Below are 20,047 nucleotides of genomic sequence, written 5' to 3'. Positions count from 1 at the left end.
CTTCCTTTACATTTGCTCCAAAATTGATGCCTTTCCTGCTTTTGCATTCCATTAGTGAAAAGAATATCACCCTTTGGAGAATATCTCACTAGGTTAGGTTTTTCTCCCTTCTTCACCTGGATAATTATTTTCAGTCCCCTATATCTCACCTTAAATATGACTTATCCAGAGAGCCCTACATGAACACTAACCTACTTTACATTCTCCCCCTGATATGGTTTGGCTGTGTCCCCACCCAAATTCCATCTTGAGTTGTAGTTCCCATAATTCCCACATGTCATGGGAGGGAGCTGGTGGGAGGTAACTGAATCATAGGGACGGGTCTTTCCTGTGCTGTTCTTGTGATAGTGAATAAGTCTCATGACATCTGATGGTTTTATAAAGGGGAGTTCCCCTGCACACCCTCTCTTGCTGCCACCATGTGAGACGTGACTTTGCTCCTCATTCACCTTCCACCATGATTGTGAGGCCTCCCCAGCCAGGTGGAACTGTGAGTCAATTAAACCTCTTTACTGTATAAATTACCCAGTCTAGGGTATGTCTTTATTAGCAGTGTGAGAACAGACTAATACATCCCCAATGTCCCCCGACATGTACCCAAGAGTTTCCATAGCTTCCTGTATTTTCACTGTCATGAGATTCATCACACTGCTATTATTCCCTGTTTAATATTTGTCCAAGAATTCTGTTATTATGGGACTGCATTTGCCATGTTCACTGTGTTTAGCAAAGTGAATCTTTAGCAAAGCAAATGGCATATTTTAAGTGCTCAGTAAATATTTGTTGATTAGACGAGTGACTTAGTGTATGGCCTGATGCCAGCAACTGTTTGACTCACCCAACTCACTTTATTCAAAGTCCATGCTCACCAACAAATTCTCGTGGTTATTCTCTAACAGGGAGAGAATATGCTGGTCATGTGGACTCAGGCACATTGATCCTTATGATCTGTAAATTAGCAAACTGATATTCAGTTCTTAGACATCCATTGGATGATCCTTGTTGCTGTGTTAGCCCTCCAAAAATAAATCCACTGTTAGAAGACTAAACAAGAGCAGATTTCTAAATATGTAAAGATGATAAATGCCTGCATTATGGAAAATTGCAAAAGTATACTTAACTAGAGAGATAGCAGATAACACCGAGGCCTTTTTAAGGTCAAGAGATGCTCAAGTCATTGCCATTGCCATTTTTATTTACACCATCTGTATATATTTTAAAATGAAGAAATGCAAAATGTATGCTGCATTTTAAATATGTATATTTTGTAATCATTTAAAAAGTATGCTTTCTGCAAAAATATTAAATGCAACGTGATTGTGCTAGCCACAAGATGATTATAGAATTTATAACATAATGATAATTCATAGTAAAGTTAACTGCTTCCAGTCATGACAGAGTAGGAAAGCCTGAATCATCCTTCTGCTGTTAACACCTAAAGAACTAGAAATAATGTATTCAACAACCATTTTAGACACCAGACAACAGCAATTGCAGGATTGTGATCTCTGAGAGAAAGGAAACAAAGTGAGTTCTACCATCGCCCAGACCTTCTGCCTAGGAGTAATTTCTGGACTGTGATATAGCAATGGGAACCAAGATGGAGCCAGGCAATATTACTGAGTTGAAGAAAAGGCAAGTTGAAATTTGGGGAGGCAGAGAGGTTAGAAATATGTAGGGCAGAGAACCCAAGAGAAGGGAGCTATGGAGATAAATATTTTATAAATTTGCGTAGGGCTTTCTTGAGTCTTCTGCTGAATATCATGTATATGTGTGAAGTGAAACCCTATGAGGCTAGGCACGACAAACTTTCTGGGAAAGAGCAACTACTAGAGATCTGTCAACCAAACGTTTTCCAGAGATCATTCAGGGCTGAAAATTACTTGAATTCCCAACAGCTCAAGAGGAGAAACCTCTGTGAATATAGTAGCATTCAGGGTCACAGCTTCAGAAGGATCACACCCTAGAAGCACTAAATTAGCTCTAGAGTAAATATTACTATAGACCTACCCTAAAAGAGTTTTAAAATAAAACAGAAAAGAATTATAGTGATCACAGATTGCAATTGTCACAGAACAAAGTCAAATACACTTAAAAGAATATTTTTTAAACCAGTACTCAATAACATAAAATTTACAATACCCAGCATACAATAAAAATTACTAAACAAAGAAGAAGCAGGAAAATATGATCCATAACCAGAAGGAAAAATCAGTTGGTTAAAAACAGAACCATTAATAGCAAATACAGAATTTATAGTCAAGGGTATCATAACAACTATTATAAATCTGTTTTATATGCTCAAAGACGTAAAGGAAAGACAAACATGAAGAGAGAGATGAATTACATAGAAATAAATGAAATAAAATTTTTAGAGAAATGCAATACCTAAAATTAAAATTTCCTTGGATAGTATTAACAGCAGGTGAGACAATACAGATAGGAAGTGCAGTGAACATGAAAATGTAGCAATAGAAACTATCCAAAGCAAAACACAGAGACGAAAATATGGGGGAAATAAAACCCAACCTTATTGACCTGTGGGACAATACCATGTCATCTAACATAGTTTTGAAGGAGAGGAGAGAGATGGAACATAGAAAAATATTTGAAGAAATGACAACTAAAGATTTTCCAAATTTGATGAAAACTATAAACTTACAGATCCCAGAATCTCCAATAACCCCAAGCAAGGCAAACATGGTGCATGCGCCAACCCTGTTATGTGACACAAGTGTAAAGTTTCAGAGTCAATGACTACTTGCTTTGAACCTAGCAGAATATTTCTGTAATATGATATTACATGCAACTTCATTTGGAAATAATTTCAAAATTCCTTTATTATGACAGTAAATAAGGCCCACATGAAATGGCATTCCAGAGCCCCCAAGCCATCCCCATAATAAACACTGAAGAGCTCTGCATTTACTATAACTGGTCTTATTTCATTTCTACAGTCTTATTAAGAATGGATCTGCATCTTTTAAAGAACATAGATTGAAGTTATTGTACATTATATTTTTCTCATCAAAACTTATGGTATCAGATGGTGAGGCTCAGCAATGCATCATTTTCTATTTTGCATTGGCTCCTTGGAAACTCAGTTAAATTTTGTTTGAAGCTTCACTGCCTGTTTTCAGTCTCAGTTATTAGTATAATTATTCACGCATTTTCATCCTTTCATCATATGATCTTGGTTCTTTCATCTTTATTTGATGGTTCTATTGAAAGTATTGTTACCAAGCAATGGCCTTGTTGCTCAACACATATGGAAGACAATACTGTGGCACCAGCTTTTGAGAAAAGAAATGGCTTTATCGTGAGGTTGACCAGCAAGAACACAGGAGGCATGGCTCAAATCTGTCTCCTCTATCTGGGGTTAGATCAAACTCTTATGTGTAAGGAAGGACAGGTTGGTATGCAGAAGTGCTGGCAGGGCAGAGTTCAAGGACTTTAAACTTGGCCATTTATGGTAAGGTATGAAATGGTGGATTTCAGCCCCGGATCTTCTAGGATAACAAACTCCTTGTTTCTAAAAGGGTTCTGGCATTCAGATTCCAGTCACATCCTCGTCTTCTTGGTTCCACGGGGAGGAAATGTTGGTTTCTAATGCTATTTGAGGTTAAGGCTTTCCTCCTCTGCACATGCCCAGGTTATATAACTTGCAGTTTTGGCTTTGCTACCTCTGCAAGATAGCTTGATATTCTGTTATCAACAAAAGAAGGTCAGTTTTGGCTGGTCCTGTGCTTATGGTAGAAATTGTTGAAAGTGAAGAAAACCCATTCAGGGATGTTAGGGAAACCAACAAGGGAGAGCATGATACCTTGGAACTAGCAATGATATGGAAGTGAGTCATTACAATGGAAATTGAAACGTAATTATTAATCAGGATATAGAGAATGAATCAAGGAAAGTACAAACACAACCACGGAGGGAAGTTGCTTCTGAAGTGCTAGATGGCTGTAGCTGATACGGTGAGAGTGAAGCTGCTGAGGTTTCAGATTAAACATATGCATGTTCACATCAACTTTTTTTTGAAGCATAGTTGTTAGAGTATGATGAAGGGACAAGCCAAGAGAGCAATAAGGAGAAAGCTACACTGCACTAACTCTCTTAAAAGAAATAGCATGGCTTTGATTTTAAGAATCCAAGATTGACTCTTGTGAATGATTCAAAGCTTTGACCACCAAATGTCTTTGAGTAAATTTCAAGCAATGCATAAGGGAACTAAACTGAAATACAATATTATCTGCTAATGGACATCTGATTTTTGTGCCTTTTTTCTAAAATTAATGCAATTGAACTTTAAATAAACTTTGAAGTGCTTATATTCTTACTCTTTGAGTAATTTGTGCAAGGTCTGTTTCATGTCAAGGGGAATTTTTCAAGAGACCTGGGGCCCACAAGTTCTGCAAATATTATGAACTTGAGAAAATCACTTCTCTTCCCTGGACTCAGTTTCTCCATCAGCTAGAAGTATATTGGTCCTCATCTCAGCAGGAAAAGATGATACATTCTCTAACTGGAGGAGTGGTTATAAAGGGACTGCTTTCAAAAGGGTGGGCAGATGTCTGGGAACCCACCAAGAGGGACAATAGTACCTTGGAGCTAGCAATAATTGAGAAGAGAGTTCATTACCATCCCTAAATATGAAAGTGAAAGGGATAAGCTATAGGTATCCCAGGTGCTGAATCTGGAGAGAATAGCTGTATAAAGAGGGCAGTCTGACAGAAGTTGTAACCTTTCATGGAGTGATGCAGCCACCAGGGAACCTGAAAGGAAAGATTAATAAATAAATAAAATATGCAGACCTTCCCTTCCTACCATCCTCTGATGTCATGATAGGGACTCCTAGCCCTTGACTTAACACAATCAGAAGATGATAGGGAATGGGGCTGCTATAAGTTGAACTGAGGAGTCGTAAAAAATATGTTGAGGTACTGACCCCCATTACCTCATAATGAGACTTTATTTGGAAATAGGATTGTTGCAGATGTAATTAGCTAGCTTAAGATAAAGTCATATGGAGTAGGGTGGGCCCCTAAATCCAGTATGACTGGCATCTTTGTAAGAAGCGGCGATGGGAAGACACAAACACACACAGGGGGAATGCCATACAATGACAAAGGCAGAGATTGGAGTTAGGCAGCTGCAAACTAAGGAATGCCTGTGATTGCTGGCAAACCACTAGAAGTTAGGAAGAGGCCAGGATGGATATTCCTCTAGGTTTCAGGGGGAACGTGGCTCTGCCAACACCTTGATTTCAGACTCTAGCCTTCAGAACTGTAAACCAATTGATATGATTGGGTTTTGTGCCCCTCCCACCGACCCAAATATCATCTTGAATTGTAACCTGTAATCCCCATGTGTCAAGGGAGAGATCAGATGGAAGTAATTAGATCATACTGTTCTCGTGATAGTAAGTGAGTTCTCATGAGATCTAATGGTTTTATAAGGGCCTCTTTCCCCTTCACTTGGCACTTCTTCCTGCTTCCTTGTGAAGAAGGTGCCTTGCTTCCCCTCCACCTTCCACTATGATGGCAAATTTCCTGAGACCTCCCCAGCCATGCTGAACGGTGAGTCAATTAAACCTCTTTCCTTTATAAATTACCCAGTCTTGGGCAGTTTTTATACCAGTATGAAAACAGACTGATACAACAATACATTTCTGTTCTTTTATGCCACCCAGTTTGTGGCACTTTGTTACAGTAGCCATGGGAAACTAATATGGGAGCCCACTGATGAACTCCTTACACGTCAGACTTTCAGGGTGTAGAGATGGTTAAAAGAAAGCAGAAAGTGAATTTGGAGGAGTAAATTAAAAATATTTCTCAGAGGGGTAATCCAGAAAGCCTGCATGGCTCTGCTTTCTGAAACAGCCATGAATAGAGCAGACAGGCTCCCTGCCCTTAGTGCTTGCGTGCTACTTCTAACACCTCCCAGACCTGAGTGTAAGGCTTGGTGCTTACTTTCTTTAAATGGATAAATGTCAGCTTCTCCCAAAGTAATGTGAAATTCCAACTCTTACCTCTTTCTTATAGGTTTTTAGTATAGACTGTGAATAGAATGTATTCTGGGAAATGGCTAGAGTTGAGGTTGTAACTGGAAAAAGGACCACATATGAAAAAGGGCCTTGTCTGCCATCCTGAGACATTCAGAATATAAACTGAGTGCTAGCGGGAGGTACCATATAATTTTAAGTAGCAAACTGACCTGATAAGCACATCAACTGTATCTTTCTCTAGTTAGCACTAACTTCAGTACCTTTATTACATATCTTGCACCCTTCTTTATCTTTTTAGCTGTTTTTCAAATACATATTTAAATTTTAATGATAAAAATAAGAGATTCACTGTTAAAAAATTAAAGAAATTGAAGAAAAATTAAATTTAATTTAAAAAATTAAAGAAAAAATTCAATCACACAGTCATCACCTGCTCTCAACATTTTTGTGTGCCTCCTTCTAGGGTTATATTTTATTGGCTAAATAACACTTTTTGCAAGGTTCCATTTCCCTATCATTGGTTTTTTTATAATTTTAAAGTTTTCACTATAGAAAAGATGCTTCAGTTCACATTCTTATACATAAAGTTTTGACTGCATAGTTTCTTTTTACTTTCTATAAATTTCCAGTAGTGTGAGAGCTAAGTTAGAGCATATGAATATTTTAAAAGATTGTGCCAATCAGTATTCCCTATTTGCAATTGATAGAAATTCAGATCATACTAATTTTAAAAAATGAGACTCTACTAGCTCGTATGACTGGATAGTCTAGGAACAGATCTATCTTCAGTTACGGTTGAACCTAGAGGTTATAACAATGTCAGTAAATCTCTCTCTGTCTCTCTCTCTGTAAATACATGTTTGTGTATTCTCAATTGAAGTTATTTGCCCAATAAATTAACTGTAAATATTCTCTCCATATATACTTGCTTTTTATTTTCTTGATGTTATTTTTCAAAGAGCAAATATTTATAGTTTTGATGAAAGCCAATTTATTAATTTTCATGGCTCATGCTTTTGGTGTCTGATCTAAGAAATTGTTGCACACCCCATGGCTCAAAGTTGCAAATATTTTCTCCTATGTTTTATTCTAGAAGATGATAGTTTTTGCCTTTATGTTTAGATCGATGATCCATGTCAAATTAATTTTTTGTCTATGATGTGAAATGAAAGTTGAGATTCATTTAACTTTTCCTTATGAATATCCAGATGTTCTTCTAGCACCATTTGTTGAAAAGACTCTCCATTTCCCCCATTTAATTACCTTGGCATCTTTGTCAAAAATCAATTGACCATAGTTACATAGGTTTATTTCCGAACTCTTCATTGAGTCTTATTGATGTATATGTCTATCCTTACACCAATACCATGCTGTCATGATTATTACAGCTTTATTGTAACTTTTGAAATCAAATAGTAAAATCCTTTCTGTTGTGTTCTGTTTCAAAATGGTTAGGGCTTACCTAGATCTATTACATTCCTACAAATGCCTGCTGCTGGGATTTTTATTGGGATTGCACTGAATCCGTAAGTCAATTTGCAGAGGACTGTCATCTTAACAGTATTGAGTCTTCCAATGCATGAATAAAGTATGTATCTCCATTAATTTAGGTAGTCTTTAACTTCTCTAAGCAATGTTTCATAGCTTTTAGTGTTCAGGCCTCATATATAATTCCTTAAATCTCTTCCCAGTATTTCATGGGTTTTGATGGCATTGCAAATGGTATCTTCTCAAGTAATTTTCCAATTCTCTATCCCTCTCCCTCCCTCCCTTCCTTCCTTCTTCCCTTCTTTCCCTTCCTCCCTTCCTCTCTTTCTCTATCTTATAGCTCTGCTCATTTATGATTCTTCTTTGCTTCTTGGCCACATTTTCTCCTGCCATGAACAGGTTATCTGCAAAAGAAATGATGGCTACTGACATTCCTAAACCTAATCCCTTAAAACCCATGATCCAAAAAGGGAAGATTCTTCCCCAATATCTCCATTACCAAATTACCAAAAAAGTCTATTCTTGAACTTCTTTGAATGGCCAGATGTGCCAGGTTTTAAGGAATAGGGAAGAGTTTGCCAAAGAAATCTGTCCCAAGTACTAGGAAGACCAAACGTATAGTTCACAAAATTTCCTACGATAATCATGACATGTATTATCCAATCATTTTCTAGAAAAGTAGCGTTGGTTTTAAACAGTATATAAATATCCTTTCTCATTTTTCATAGTCTATGCTCTAATACTGCTTTTCGCCATCAGATCTCTGAATTATTATGATATTCTTTCCACCACTGGTCTTGCCCTCCTCTCCTTCACTCAGCCCATAGTCTGGCTTTTCCTTGTGCTTCACGGGGTGGAGCAATTTTAGTCCATTTCCCAGGGAACTGAGAACATGTGCTGAAATCCCAAGCATCCATCTACAGAAGTTTATTTAAGCTTCTAGTTGCAGACATAGGTGAAACAGCCTATCTGCTTTGAATTCCAGTATTAATATGTTATATATGTTTAGAGAACTCTTAACTTGGAAGTAAATGATTAATAGGGGACTTTCTGACAGTTAGAATGACCTAGAAGACCAATAATGCCGTCTGACCCTTTCCATTGCTTCCCCATACTGCTAGAAAAGGAGGGACACATCTCACGGCTCAAGGATTTCCTTCCCCATTCTTTACTTTACTTTCCCATTATTTACTTTACTGATGGAGTAGAAAGTGGCATAGCATAGGTTTTCCAATATTGTATTAATTTCTTTAAAGTCACTAGGGTTTCAATACATAGCACTTAAGAAGAACTAAATGAACTAAATGAGGTCCTGAGATCCTCAAAGGGTTAATATACCTCCTTAAATTAGAATTGAGAGCATAAGCTTTTATTAATTGCAGTTAACAGTCAGCATGACATTTTAAAGGAACCTTAGAGATTAGTTTATACAATAGATCATCATAGAGAAGATTGCTAAAAAGGCCAAACTATGTCTTTCACATAACGAGTACATTTCTCTCTGTCTGACTCAGAAAATCCATAACAAAGGTGTCATCTTGATTCCCAGAAAGTGGCTTCATTTTTATTAGCAACAAAAACTTTACAACTAAAGTTTTAATGTTTCCATCTGAATAAAAAGAATCCATCTTAAAGAGTCACTCGTAACCGTTGGGAAACCAATAGATAAAAATCATTTGACCTCTTTGGTTCTTGCTCCATTACCTAAAACCCTGAATTTCTAAGTATATTGTTACTATGTGTACCAAAAGAAAGTAATTTGGGATGGTATTATTACACCTATAAATTGGTTCAGTGCTAGTAGAGAAAGAAAAGAGGGTAGATCCTGATTTTCAATTACGTATTGTAAAAATTTTTACCAATTCTCCCTGTAATTAGAAGTTTTTTCCTGTAAAATTCTCAGGATCCACACAGTTTGCACCTAACCAAGAAATTAAAGCATTTTCTAAAGTTATGGAGGCTTCCATCAATTGGTGTGCATTGATCATTTCCCAATTCCTAATGTTCAGAGGACACATAAGCTGCAGTTGAAAAATAGCCTCCTGGCTGGGTGCAGGGGCTCATACCTGTAATCCTCCCCTTGGGAGGCCAAGGTCGGGGGAACACTTGAGCCCAGCAGTTCAAGACCAAGCTGCACAACATAATGAGATGCCACCTCCAAAAAAAAAAAAAAATAGCCAGGAAAAAAAAATAGCCAGGCTTGGTGGTGCATGCCTGCTGTCACAGCTACTCAGGAGTCTGAGACAGGAAGATCACTTGAGCCCAGGTGGTCAAGGCTGCAGTGAGCTGTGCTCATACCACAAGCTGTGCCTGGGCAACAGAGCAAGACTCTGTCTCTAAAATAAAGAAGAAAAGAAAAATTCCTCAATCACAGAACCAATATGCTTATTACATATCTGCTTATTATGAACCAAATGTCAGGAACAGCCAAGCCTCTTCCTTTGTCCTTTTATTTCTGCACTTTTACTGACTATAAAATTACGGTATGTATGTTTTTTCATAGAAGTTTTGTTTTAGAAAAATTTATCTGTCATTGGTCCACTAATCTACTATTCATCTTATAGTTTACTAATATTTCAATTTTTTACTTTTCTTTTTTTAGATAACATAAAACAAATTAAGTTATTTGATACCAAAGTATCAGTATGGTTTAAGAATTTCGCTAGTTCACTGTTTCATTAGTTGAACTTTCAATTGTTCCACAGGTTTTACCTGCTTTTCTCTCTTTCTCAAGCTGATTTTCCACTCATTTCAAAAAGTATTGTTGTAAAATTATAAGGAACAATGTAAATGTCCATCATTCTATTACTGGTCAAACACATTATTGCATATTCATAATAGGAATATTAGGAAAACATTAAAAAGGAATGTTACGGTGGGAAAAGGAAATACAATGACAATTTTCTATAATATGCTCTCATTTTTTTTAAATAAAAATAAGGGATGCATAAATAAAGACATGTATGCATAAATCTTGTATAGAAGAATGCACAAGAAACGACCAACTGTTTAGTTACCTTGGAGAGGCGATAGAAGAATATCTCTATCGAGTAGAGTGCATCATGACACTTTTCATTTTATGATCTTAAGAAAAAGATTATCTTTATCTACCACTGTGATAAACTTAAATAGTAAACTTCTCAGTAATCCCTGATTTTGTAGCGGAAAATTGTTTTCCACTTTCGGTTTGCTAAGTATGACAACCTCTGTCACCTCACCACTAGGGAAAATAGATTTGTATTTATTGTTCCAAAAGCTCTCTAAGTGAAAACTCATTTTCCCTAACTTTTAGTGGAAGGAAAGCCCAAAAGAAGGTCTAGTTTTGCTTTTATGCCCTTTGTATCTAAGATGGATTATGTTATTTCAGTTCATGCTCACATCTGTACATCATAATAATGTACAACTTGTACAAAACAAAATAATAATTGAGAATAACTGCACGGATTGAATAAAAATAAGCAATTTTAGAATGTTTGGGGTTGAGCTTTTTTGAAAAAAGATTCCCTTAAGTAGTCTTGAAATATGACTTTAATTTATCCATTAAATTTAACAGAATTCAAATACAGACTTCACAGCTGTTAAAATCATGCAATTGACACTAATGTTTTATCATTACTAGTTAGCATACAATTTTTTTTTGTAATTAGAACTGGGTTTTGTTATGTACAATTACCAAAAAATTGTAATGCTCTGAAAAGAATATTAAAAATATAAATATGCCTACTAAATAACTGTTATCTGAATCAAACTGTACAGATTCATAATTAATCTTATCTCTGCATTTGTTAACCCTTTTTTTGAATCTCCTGAGCTACCTATATTATGCCACAGAGCATACTAGGAAAACTTCTGGACTTTGTTTTGTTTTTAAAAGAGATTACACATTTTTAGTGTATTTAAAAATTTTTATCTCCTGGAAAAGAATTTTTTTCACTTAAGCTTATTTAATACAAGAGTTTCAAACCTCTCTAAATGGGTTATGGCATAGTCTTATTGAGTATTTGTGTTCAGATTTCAAGATCTGGATAAAATATTTTATTTTTTTATTTTTATTTTTACTTTTTTTAGAGTAAGGGTTTTGCGCTGTAGCCCAGACTGCAGTACAGTGGTGCTATCATAGCTCACTGCAGCATTGAACTCCTGGGCTCAAGCCATCCTCCTGTCTTAGCCTCCTGACTAGCTAGGACTACAGGGGTGCATCACCATACCTGGCTAATTATTTTGTATTTTGTAGGTGAGGTCTTGCTATGTTGCTCAGGCTTCCTATCTTGGCCTCCCAAAGTGCTGGGATGACAGGCATGAGCCACTATGGCCAGTTGGATGAAACATTTTCAATGTGGAAATAAGGTGCCCCACCTAAAGCAGCCAAGGCTCTGGTATTCTACAACTCTTCATCCACTCTCTCCTTTATCCACTCAGCCCCTTCCACATTTATCCCCCACCTTGGACTCCATGCACACCCCTGCCTCTGTATCCTTGCACTTGCCATTCCCCATAAATAAAATGGTCTTCCCTATCCACATGGCTCCCTCTATTGCTTCTCTCAGGACTTTACTAAAAGGCACCTTCTCAGTAAGGACTGACCCTACCATATTTTCCAAAATGTTGCATCTCATTCACCTGCTGCATGTTTTTCTGTTTAGCACTTATCACAATCCAAAATACTTTTTATTTTAGGTATTAGTTTCTTTTTTAGTTTTTTTTTCCTTTGAGACGAAGTGTCGCTGTTGTCCCCCAGGCTGGAGTGCAATGGTGTGATCTCGGCTCACTGCAACCTCCGCCTCCTAGGTTCAAGAGATTCTCTTGCCTCAGCCTCCCTAGTAGCTGGAATTACAGGCGCCTGCCATCACGCCTGGCTAATTTTTGTATTTTTAGTAGAGACAGGGTTTCACTATGTTGGCCACGCTGGTCTCGAACTCCTGACCTCAGGTGATCCGCCCGCCTCGGCCTCCCAAAGTGCTGGGATGACAGGCGTGAGCCACCGTGCCTGGCTTTCTTTTTGATTTTTTTAAATGGTTTAGTTTGTTTTGTTCACTGCTGTATCCACAGTACCAGTTCCTGACATGTAGAGGCATTCAAATTTTTAAAAATAGATAAATAAATATAGGGCAATACAGTGCCTGAATGACAAGTAGTTGGAACCAAATAGTTATCTCCTATAAATGGGGCACATCTTCTCCAGTTTACCATGGATTTCTCATTCCTGTTATCTGGCCCACTTTATTCATTTATATTGTCTGCCTAGCCTCACTTAGCTTTTGCAATTGTAACCCTTGAATCACGTTTTTAACTTATTATTCTCTCTGACCCATCTTAATTGAACCCACTTGACTCAATAATCCATCAACAGTTATTACCACAATAGTTTATGTACTCAGTTAAGACCCACTCCCCAACACCCAATTGTCTAAAAAAGTCATACACTGAAGCAAATGGGGTGACACCTATGAAAGGCTTATGGGACAATGGTATGCCACACCATACACCAATGGAAAAATCACAGCATACAATACATATACTTTAAGCCTAAGTCATATATTGGATAAGAATTTCACTGAAACTATGGGTTTGCAGAATTCCCCCATTTTGTTCAATTTTGCCAAGTCACAAGTTCGGGGCATTGATCAATTACACATGACTCATAACTTTATTAAAATTTTGTAGGTCTATATGAGCTGAATTCAAGCTGTAGCTTCAGAGTTAGCATAGAACCTGAAGACTTAGTAATAACAGAGGAGAAACTCCTTTTGCCTCCTCATATATGCAGAATTGAAGGCACTTGTTTTGCCTTCGATTTTAGTTCCTTAACACGTGTTTTCAAAACACGTGTTAAGGCAGTAAAATTGGCACACTATCAGTTAGATATTGCCATAATTACAGTGTAATAAGACATCTCAAATTTCAATGGCAAATAACAACAAGCATTTATTTCTTGCTTGCTTATCTGTGAGTCAGTTGCAGTTTGGCTAATCTGAATAAGGTGCAGTAGGGTTTGGTTCAAAGCTGCAGGTGTCCTAGGTCTGTTCTACATGTTCCTCATCTTCCTTAGACCAGCAACTACTTAGGCATGGTATCAGGCTGGTGCAAAAGTAATTGCCGCTTTGCCATTACTTTTAATGGCAAAATTTGCAATTACTTTTGCACCAACCTAATACTCTCGATGCAAAAGCAGAATCTAAATTTGCAGGTATATTGCTGTCATAATATTCTTTATGTTGGTCAAGTCAAGCCACTAAGCCCTCCAGAAAGGAGCAGGAATGTACACTCCGCCATCATGAGGCCAGAGCAAGGCTATGCCTATAAAATACCATTTAGGGAAATGAAAAAGTTTAAACCAATAAATTGATCTAATATATACCCACTATTATGCAAGTAGACAGATACCTGATGTATCTGTAATCTTAAATCTTGGGATGCATACTCGGGGAAAAAAAAATCAGATAGTCCTCTTACTATGGCATAGGTGAACAATGAACATAGAAAATGAAGACTGAAGACTGCAGCAAATCACTTTACCTTCTGGACATTGAGTTCTAAGAACTCAGATGTTAGAACTGAAACTCTACAAAGCATTGGCATCTCAAAATTCTGAGACAGTAATAACCACAGAACATGAGGAGTAGCTTTGTCTCCAAAGATGTGGGCAGAAACCACCTTTTTGCAATTTCTCTAATGGAATTACAATTAACCACAGACCTGTTGTGGAATAAGGCTCCACTGGGTATTACGAGTTTGACTTAATGAATACGATTCAACAGTGTACGGCATATTCTCTGAGTCTCTCTGGAAAGGCGTTTAAATGGTGATTTCACAAAATATTACTTTTAATCAAATCACATTGGGATGTCATTATTTAATAGTTTATCTTTCTCTAAATAGATTAAATTTTACTGGAGACCATTTTTTTTTTCAGCCAAATGTACTATATATTTTTGATGAAGCCTTCTTACTATTTGACAATCTGCCCATTCAACCTGGCTTCCCCTGAAAAGAACTGTGTGCTGAAGAAGAAATGCATATGTTGATGTCTATAAATCCAAAGAGAACACAATATTTTTTTAGTCCCAAATTGCAAGATGCTTCCAGGACAAACAAAAGAATTGCCAGTGGAAACTCTGGATATTAGTATTTGAAGTGTTCTAGGGAAGCTGGAAATTTTTGTGAAATAAAAACATAGTGTAATTTGAAATTACACACATTCGCTGAACAAACCTTTGCCAAACTGGCTGCTCAGAGACTATTTTTCCACCCAAATAGTTTAATGGTTTTTCTTTTAAGTATTAGTTGAAAATATTTACCTACAAGCTCAAAGAAATGTCCTGGAGTTGATTTAAATCTAGTTGGAAATCATTCTGGGGTTTTGTGTGTGTGTGTGTGTATGTGTGTGATTCCTTATAAAGAAAAATATAGAATATCGTCAATAACAGTAAAAACACAGGGCACGACTTCTCAATTACCTAAAAAATGTCACTGGCAACAGTAAAATTACAAGTTACAAATTATGTCCTAAGAGAGTAGAATTAATCAATGGAACAAGAGAGATGTGGTGCTTCAGCAGCACAAGATGGGAAGAATTAATAGGCCCAACTCAAGAAGTTGTGAGAAAGTGTTAAAAACTCCAAATCCTTCAAAATATTTATTGAACAGAGAACAATATCTAGCAACAGGCTGAAAAATAAATCCCTTGGCTTGAACAACTAAATAGAAGATTGGATGTAAAATTTGCACAACCTGACCACACCCTTTATTTTAAAAGAATAACTTAATAAACAACTCAAAGCCAGAACTTCTCTCTAGATTTTACACCAAAAATAGCTCAATACCAGCTAGGCTAGTGGATCTAATTATGTGCTATAACAGAGGCCACTTGGAGTACTGTTCCTTTTTTGCCAGAAAATTCCCTTGCCCCCTCAAGAATTTTTTTTATTAACATTAGCAAATAAAGGAATTTCAGTACTTTATTTTATGACCACTGGCATCGGTGGTTACAATTTGAAATAACTACCGTATCTTAGCAACTCTAATCTTAACAAAATAAATGCAGCAAGGAGCAAACAGGCTTCGCGCCATACTAATGTCTCATCAACGTCCAAAAAAGGGGAAGGGGGGAAATAAATGAAGGATGACTCTCACTGTGCTGGTACTGTGGAATTGGCAGCTCTCCCATGACCAAAACATTACATTTCTTTCCATTTTCACAGTAGGGGCACCTGCAATGATATATTTTAAGAAAAAAAAAATTTACTTAGACCTAAAGGGGCAGGCATAAAAGAGAGAGGGGAAAGGATGATTAATCAGAAGAGAAAGATGTGAGGAAAAAATTAAAATTATATCCTGCTTATTTTTTTTTTTCCTTATGATGCGGCGATCACAGCAATGGTAGCATCTGTTAGTTGTCTCCTAAACTTCATTCCAATCAATACTCACATTTGCACAATATGATAGCTCCCCCCCTTAGACACTAAAGCCTGAGGTAGCTCCAAATTCAGATAACTACCATCAGAAAGAAGGCACTACATAAATTGTGAATAAATGAATGAATCCAGTTCTGTCCCTTCAAACTAGTTAGTAAATATTAAGGACACAAAGCTCTTGATTCACTTCATACTTCTAGATCAATCACTTAAAAGTGTTCCTAATGTAGAACTTGGTCCAAGTGTACATCCACATCTATCTGAAGTCAACCTCAGGAAGCATACCTTAAAGAAAAGATCGGGGACTTTGCGGTTAGAAGGACTTGAGTAGGGACCTCCACTCCATCATTTCCTAGCACTATGAACTTACGATACTACATTTAATATCTCTGAGCTTCTGATTCTTCTTTAGCCAAATGGGATAGAACTCCCCAGGAAATAAAACGACAGTGAAGTTGACAATTGGAACAATGTCTTAAAGCTTCTTAGCCCATTTCCTGGTAAGTAAATTTACCATCCAGTGAGTCCTTTCAATTGATTTCCTTTCAATTGAGTCATGTAGGCCACCACTGGCAAACATATCACACGTGGTAGCCTACTCAATACTATCTTGTTTTATACTAACCAGGTTAAACACCACTTTTCAATATGTTGAGCTGCTGAGTTCTTTTGTTCATTAACTCTTGAATCTGGTTATTCTGTCCATTTCCAACGGCAAGTTAACATCTTGTTTAAGCTTTAATTAACTCTTGTCTTTACTATTGATTGTAATAGCCTAAATATTGCTCTTCCAATGCAGTCTTGTCCCTTCCAATCTGCTGCCAGTATTCTCTTTCTAAATTTGACAATGTATTTTCCCTGTTTTAAATTCTCCTTTATTTAATGTATGAGCCTCCAAGTTCTGAGCTATGCCTACTTTTCAAGTTCCATTTCCTAGCATTCTTTCTATCCTGAACCCTACACTCCAATTCAAACCAGTGTGCTTCTAATTCTGCTTCATAACCTAACACTTTTTGGCAATTTTGCTCTCAACATTGCATGCTTTTCAAACTTTTTTACTCCATTTATAAATTCCTTCAGAACTGGAACATTATTTCTCCAGTGAAGACATTCCTGCAAGCTATTTAGAAGGTTGGTAATATTCTACATAGGATCATATCTATACAATATACTATGTCTTTACAGCACATAATTACCATGCTTTACAATTATTTACTTGCTCGTGTGTCTCTCCCATTAGACTGTGAGTCAGAGACTTCAGGACAGAGAATAACATGGTTCATTATTCTCATTGTCTAGCACAGTGTCTGAATTTAATACATACTCAATAAATGTTAGCATATCTCCTTTACCACTCTCCTTCCTATCCTTCAAATAATATAAAGATGGATTGAATTGACCTGTTTAGACTTTTATTTTGATCATTGTAGCATCAAATTCTACTTTATTTGTTAATATAATGATTGATCTCATCTAAAAGAATACACATCTCTTTACTACAGAAAACAGATAGAAACTTAGAAAAAATAACTTATAATATTATTTTAGTGCTTCATGAATATTCTTATATCTATTTTATTTTTTGATGACCATAACCCTATTTTGTGTGTTTGAAACCTTGAATCTTCCTTTAGGTTCTCTCTCCCTCTCTTTTTTACCTTGGTCCCACTTGCTTTATATTGCATTGGCAAATGCTCGTAGCATGTATACAGTAGAAACGAAACCAACGATAATGATGATTGAGATAAAAATGTTACCTTTTTCTATTAGAGTCATAAATTCTGAAGATTAAAACAGATATAATGTTATATGTTAAAATTCTAATAGAATTGAGTTGTGACATTGATATGTGATTTAAAAATTGGTATAATATAGAAAAAATCCTGTATGTTTAAACTCCTGTAGAAAATTTTCAACTAATTCATATAATAGATAATATATATTATATGATAAAGAATACATATGAAGTGCTCAAGAGCACAGTTAACTTTCTGTAATACAGCTTTCCTCGTGGACTTTAAAAAAATTATTCACTAACTCTCTCCGTCTCCAGGAGACTCATCATCAACCATTCAGAACTCCTCATTTTTCATCCTTGTAAGAAATACTGCCAGAGAAACACTGTCTATAACTTACTGATAGAAGGGTGTCAAATTTCACCCTGCATATGCTGAAGAATATCTCAAAATGGAAATAAAACCAAAGAGGAAAAACTACCATTATGTCTGAAAAAAGAGGGAAGTCATCCAAAGTTAGAAAAAGGGAGAAAAATCAATCCAATGGCCAAGAATAAATTCATTCAAACAACATACCATGTGCTTGGTACTATGATTGGCATTCAGGAAAATAAACTAAAGAAAAAAAAGTAACTATCCTTCATGGTAGTCATGGAAACAGATAGGCGACCACTCACTGATTATTATGATATGCCCTGAGCCTTGTATTGTTCATGAATATTCCATCCAGAACCTATAATTATGGATTATTGAAAAAAGAGTCATGTCTAAATATAATATTATTTCTATTCTGTGAAGAAGAAAACGTATTTACAAATATTTAAGATGGTAGGGTTATTTTAAGGGTGACAAAAAATAAAGTTCTATTGGTTTTTTTTCCCTCTAAAAATGTTTTTTATCCCAATGATAGTCTACTTTGTAAAGAATACACAAAGCCTTCCTTTCATAGTTTGGATTGCCAGATTAAATACAGAGTGCCCACAATTTTTTTAGTATTGTGTCCCACATATTGCTATGTAAATGCAGGTTGTTGTCAACAACCCCTTAAATATGTTTCAGTTATCAAGATTGTTCCTCGTATTTCAATGGAACGTCCTTATACTATCAATTGATTCGTTATTTAACTGAACTTTAAATTAAATTGCGCATCTCATGTTTTTATTTGACAAGTCTGATAACCCTGCGTATAGTGATGCCCATCCAATGATCACACTCCCCACTTTGAGTTCACTCTATGTTGTTTCAGTGGACCAGTGGATTGAACAATGATGAGATACCAAGCAGCATACTTGGTCTTGTGTTTACAACAGCAGTGTTGTTCAAGCATTTAGACTTAGACAGTTTCTTTCCAGCTTATGTTCAAACTGCTTCTGAGATGTTGCTCAAGTAACGAAGTGTGACCTTTATCCTTTCCTCCTGGTGAACAAAACAGAAATTTTCTAAGGAGATATAAATATCAAAAATTAAAAATGGTGATGTACTATTCCAAGCATCTTAAGGCTGTCAATACTTTATGCTTTTAAAAAGTTGCTATGGTTCACCCCAGAAGCATCTGCATATATCTGTGGGGTTTTTTTTATGGTGTGTAGTGAACTTTGATATCTTTTGGGGATAAAAGAACTCTCTGTCTATCTGCATATATATATTTAACAATGCAAGTTATTGTTATATAAATGTAGACTGTTGTCAATTTCAGTTCCCTACCATATCAAAAGAACAAAGCAGGCAGGAAGAGCAAGAGGATGATCTAATATGCCTACGCTAATAACAAAGCCAGTGTCCTAAATTGGCAATGGCAGCCCTCTTCTGCGGAGATTGTTTTTAACACCATCAGTAGACATTCAAAAGAATTGGATGGTGACAGGAAGAGCACATTTTAAATTGTCAACCTTCATGATGTCCTTTTGAAGAATAGCAATTACATAACTCGGGGAGCTTTATTTTGCATTTGAATATATATATATATATATATATATATATATATATACACACACACACACACACACACAAAGCAGTGTGCAAAAATGTTATGCAAGAATCCATATTCTGAATTCTTTGTAGAAATTAAAGTTACTTATTTTTTACTATAATCTCGTTTCCCTTTATTACCCAGTTACCAGTTAAGGTTGGCATCAATATTAAGTAAGTAGTACAGAATTAAAACTGCTTTCTATTTAAGTTATTAACAAATTCATTTAAAGAGGCCATTGACCATATGCTATTTCTTAATCATATTCAAATTTGAGTTTGTGATTTTCCAAGAATCATGTACTTTTTAACTCTATATAGCATTAAAACATTAAGAGTTTGTTAATAGTCTAATATTGTGTTAAAGTTTTACGTTGTTTTCTCTTAGGCAATGAGAGAGGAAAATGCTATCCAAAAGTAATTTTATATCACCAAAA

At 36.1% G+C, this 20,047-nt stretch overlaps 1 protein-coding gene and 1 long non-coding RNA gene across 2 annotated transcripts in view; one reads left to right on the top strand and one right to left on the bottom strand.

Moving 5' to 3' along the window:
* The window catches only part of LOC105479572 (uncharacterized), a 381,347-nt gene that overhangs the window by 117,179 nt on the left and 244,121 nt on the right, over positions 1-20,047 (bottom strand). Inside the window, exons 5-6 of the long non-coding RNA XR_011620186.1 lie at positions 16,101-16,191; positions 15,626-15,702 (exon numbers count right to left, since the gene is read on the bottom strand). This is a non-coding gene — a long non-coding RNA (uncharacterized lncRNA). The remainder of the gene's footprint in view (positions 1-15,625; positions 15,703-16,100; positions 16,192-20,047) is intronic.
* Positions 1-20,047, top strand: part of LOC112426309 (MyoD family inhibitor domain containing 2) — a 112,218-nt gene that overhangs the window by 41,115 nt on the left and 51,056 nt on the right. The window lies entirely within an intron of this gene.

This window comes from Macaca nemestrina, chromosome 2 (genome assembly GCF_043159975.1).
Source record: "Macaca nemestrina isolate mMacNem1 chromosome 2, mMacNem.hap1, whole genome shotgun sequence".
Lineage (NCBI taxonomy): Eukaryota > Metazoa > Chordata > Mammalia > Primates > Cercopithecidae > Macaca > Macaca nemestrina.
The sequence above is the reverse complement of the archived record's forward strand: the minus strand, read 5'-3'. Positions and strand labels throughout refer to the sequence as shown.